Source organism: Pteropus vampyrus, unplaced genomic scaffold (genome assembly GCF_000151845.1).
Source record: "Pteropus vampyrus isolate Shadow unplaced genomic scaffold, Pvam_2.0 Scaffold62, whole genome shotgun sequence".
Taxonomy (NCBI): domain Eukaryota; kingdom Metazoa; phylum Chordata; class Mammalia; order Chiroptera; family Pteropodidae; genus Pteropus; species Pteropus vampyrus.
This window is the reverse complement of record NW_011888843.1, coordinates 5,680,720-5,685,893: the sequence shown is the minus strand read 5'-3', so window position 1 is coordinate 5,685,893 and position 5,174 is coordinate 5,680,720.

Sequence of the window (5,174 nt, the reverse complement as noted above, 5' to 3'; positions counted from 1 at the left end):
CTAGAGGGTATTGTGCTGAGTGGAGTAAGTCAGACAGGGGAAGACAAATGCCATGTGATTTCACTTACATGTCGAATCTAAAGAACAAAATAAACAAACAAAACAGAAACAAACTCATAGATACAGAGAACAATTTGAGGGGTACCGGATGGGAATGAAAAAGTGGGAAGAGATTAAGAAGTACAAATTAGTAGTTACAAAATCGTCAGGGAGATGTAAAGTATAGCATAAGGAATTTAGTCAACAATATTGTAATAGCTACATATAGTATCAGAGGGGTACTAGATTTATCAGGTGATCACTTCGCAAGTTATATAAGTGAATGATCACGATTTCATACACCTGAAACTAATATAATATTGTATGCCAACTATAATTGAAAAATAAAAGTTTTTAAAAAGTTATGTACCGCAATCTCTCTAATATCTCCTTGTACTGTACTCACCCTTCTTGTGATGATGTGAGATGATAAAATGTCTATGTGAAGAGATGAAGTGAGATGAATGATGTACGTATTGTGACATTATGTTAGGCTATTACTGACCTTATGACATACATAACAAGCGCTTTACAGCTTCTCTGTGGCATATCCGAATTGCCAGCATCACGACTCTTGTGCTCTGGGGCCATTACGAAGTAAAATAAGGATGACTGGATCACAGGCATCGTGATACCTCGAGAGCCAAACCGATAACCAAGGTGGCTACTAAGTGACTACTGGGCGGGGAGCACCTACAGTGTGGAGACGCTGAACAAAGGGAGAAATCACATCCCGGGCTACGTGAGATTTCATCACGCTACTCATAACAGCACGCGATTTTAAATGTATAAATTGTTTACTTCTGGAATTTTCCACTTAACATTTTCAAACCACAGTTGACCATGAGTAACAAGCGAAACTGTGGATGTGGCAAGGGGTAGGGGAAATGACTACTTGAAAACCCAAAGAGCAGGTTTTAACAACTTACACATTCAATAATCCCCTATAAAATGAGAAATCTGATTACTAAGGAACCTAAATGACCCATTCAAGACTCTGACAGAGGAATCATTTTTGTGAAATTAGAAACTTTTAAGAGCATAAAAGCAGTCATGAAAGAACATTCTAGAATGACAGATGGGACAAAATTTATCATTACAAACAAAATACAAGAGAAAAAGCGCTGATTATAAGGAAAGACTAAAGCCTTTAATGACAACTTCAAAGCAGTGTTTCGTATTCTTTTATGGAGCTTTGCCATCCATTTCCATTCCTTACTAATCATCATGTAAAACTGTGTTCAATGGTAGATGATGAAAGCTTCTAAATTTCTTTGCTGGAGGGGTTTCAGAATCATTGTCTGCTGATTCCCCTTCAACGAAAAGAATATTAATATGGTCAATGATTCTTATCGTCAAGGACTACAGTGATTGTTTCCACAACTTAAAGGACTAACAATTGGCTATCCCTACTAAGTTCAATGTTTTTACCTTTAATAATGACAGGTCCCTCCTGAATTCACTTAACACCACTTTAACAACTCCTCGTTTTTTCATCTACATTCCTGCTTAATTAAACTCTGCTTTCCAGGCTCCTCTTCTGCCAATTTCTTAGTATTTATTAATATTCCATACTATTTGGACCTTCATTTCCTTCTCTCCCTTTCTATTCTCACTAGATGCTACCATTTCATACACCTGTCAACTCTCATCACCTAAATGACTCCTAGTTCCCCACTTCCAGCCCTCAGCTCTAAAACCACATTCCTGTGTACCTACTCGACATCTCCACCTGAAAGCCAAGAAAGCACACTCCAGATACATTGTTCAAGGCAATGTGTCCAAAACCATATTCAACTCCCCCTCCAAACATGCTGCTTTTCCTAAGAACCAGCATTTCTACATCCAGCTATCGAAATGAAACACTTGGGTTGTTGTAGACTCCTTTAGCTCCTTCCTCCCACTAAGCTAAGGAGGGAGCCATCTCTCACGTGGAAAGGAGCTTTCTGCTTGCTCTTCCAGCTTCGTCTCCCTCCTCACCTCCCTAAAAAGTGTCTTTTATTTAATTCTCATTCTTTTCTTTTACTTCTGCTAAGTTCTCTTCCTTACCTTGCTAAACTGCAAATTCCTACAATCTCTCAGACTTACCTCAAGCATCTCCTCTTGGAACCTGATAATTTGTTCAATATTGTGTTTATTGATGATAGCGATCAAAATAACTTTGGTTTAGTGCTAAGGACAAATCTTTGCTTTACTGCTCATATACTAGTAGACCAAATAAAACTATAAATAATTACAATGTAGTTTGCTAAGTACCAGGATGAAATAGGCACAGGGTGCTACGGCATCAGAGAAAGCATACACAATCATTATGTGTGTTATCTCTATCAGTTTTGCTTGGACTGAGGTAAGTACAATTTGCCAGGTGGACAAGGTAAGTCAGAGGAAAGCATTAGCTATCAGGGTACATTCTGGTAACTCTTTGTACAGCGTAGCACACCATGGAAAAATGGGGGGGCGGGGGGCGAGGAGAGGCGGCTAGAGGGGGGATTACATTATGAAGACCTAGGAAAGGAAAGATAACTAGCAGCCATAGGAGGAACATTAGAGGACAGGAGACAATTAGGAGGCTAGTGCATTATGCCTAGCAACAAATGATGGCCTTTTAAAAAAGCAGTGGCAGTGGATGGGACAGCAGTTATCCTTATTCCAGATACAAAGTAACGCACACTTAATCTTCATAGGTAATGTTCCCATTTTTACAGAAGAAACTCAAAATCCTAAGGATGTTACTTACTCAAGATGACATAGCTTACAAGTAGGAGGAACAGAGATTCAAAGTTCAAAGACCCTACTCTAAAGTGGAATAATGTGCCAATAATGCATGTCCAAGTACAAATCAACAATCGTGTTTTCACAGCAAATTCTGGCCTGTTCAATTTACCACAATTCCTCTACAAACTTATCATAGAGAAGCATAGGAAGTGTAGAGGAAAGAGACTGGCAGGTTTAGGGTTACAGATCATAGATTTTAATACTATTCCAAGCTCTGTAGTTTTAGTTGCATATCCAAATCCTAATGTTATGGGCAGAATATACATATTCTCCAATTGATAACTTTGCACGAGCCACAAAGTTTAAATGTAATCTTATTAGCCTGTAAAAATCTCTACTCTACCCACTTTTTCTTATTGTGCTGGGCATGTAAAAGAAGTATTGATCTAAAAATAAAACCTGTGACAATATGCTAAAATGACATCAATATTCTTCCTTATGCAAGATTAGTTGGAGAATATTCAGTATCTTAAAATTTATTTACCTAACAAATATGCTATATGTATAAAACATACACGTTTGGAAAAGTCTGTAAAATGGAGCATAATACCTCTAATAACAAGGTTTTAAAGCTAAGTGAACACAAATATTCCTCTAAAGTTGTCCTTTAGCATTCAGTAGATTGCTACTTTTCTTTAAAAACAAAATTATCTAAGTTTAGAAAGGACTGACCTCAGGAGATATATACAAAAAACAATCTACCAAACTGAATTATGTAATTACAAGAAACATAGGTAAGCCCTAAATGTCTTTATAGACATTCTTTAAAACTTACAAAGGAGAGGGTTTACATTGACTTACTCAACTCAAATGCTTTATTCTTATTAGAGTATTAAAGTATTTATTCTAGACATTCAAAGAAACATGGTAAGATCTGAACTATTTTAGGTAAAAAAAGCCTCCTCTTATCAAGTGTATTAACAGCAACCACACACAATCTGCTAAGGTGTATGATGAAAGAACACCTGAAAACGCTGCAAAAAAGAACAGTATACATCCTCGAGCCTCGAGACAAAGATGGCAGACATGCCTCAAGTCACATGTAACTCGATTAAGTGGCTACCTACAACAGAACAGTGAAAGTGGGGGACAATTTGGGCAAAACGTATCACAAATTGTGTTGGCCAAGACTGTATTGGAATACTTCTGTTTCTATTACTGATGGTATTTCATTGTTGTTTCATATCAGATAATGCACCTTGTGATTTAACAAAACATGCAAAATAAAGGGAAAAGTTTTGTGAGGTATTTTTTCCCATGTCTGACAAAACAAACAATAAACCTAGTATTAGTTTTCCAGAAAAACAATAATGGATGGCTTCAGTTAAAATAACTAGAGTTATGTTTTTCAAGTGCTCTTATTCATCTGGAAAATTGAGCATTACATATCTAATATATATGTGTGCATCAGTGTGTCTATACACACACACATGCAGTTTTAGGAGAAAATATCAGCATTTCGGCTTGGTAATTTAAGTAATGTCAACTATGCATTTTATTTGTAAAACTTTCCATAGTGAAACATGTTACAGTCACCTATAAACATTCATTTTTCACTATTTACAATTTGATTATGGAATGTTTGTATAATGCAACCAACTGGGTTACAAAAAAGTCACAAACAATATAAATCTGATGCCCAATCCTTTACAAATATGTAATTACTTTCACTGGGTTTTCAAACTGTCAAGTATAAAATAGGATGAGGTCAGCAATACTTCAGATGAGGCACTTTAACAATTACTCAAAAAAGATTAATAAGTGTATAAAGCATAAAACAAAACTGATATTAATCTTATCCTCAATTTCAGACGTGATTAATCTGAGATGGTCTACATTAAGAATTGTTATAAACTTTTATTTCTTGCCCTTCTGTCTTCACTTGCCCAAGGCAACATAAAAGTAAAATATCTAAGATATAAAGACATCACAATAGACCAGTTAACGTGCTTACATACAAAGGAACTAAACATTATCTAATGACACCAGGGTTCCAGAAAGTGACTATTTTAACACAAAAACTTCTGTATAATTTTTTTCATAAACATGTATAAATACATTGGTCTCCCAAAGGCAAAATGGTATCTCGACCATATTCCTAGACAAAAATGCCCTCAAATATATTAACTGAATCAAAATTGTCTTATGTACTCATTTCACTGAATTTTTGAGAAATTAAAATATTAAATTTCAATTTTAAAATTAAAAAATTAGACTTACCAATACTTTATAGATTAGTTTTAAGAAACAGATGTTTTGTTTTACCAGCGTTTTGTGAAAGACCTTTTAAACATATACATTTGGCCAATTCATTTTCAACCTTAAAACAAATTCTCTAAATATTTATACTGCATCTTTTG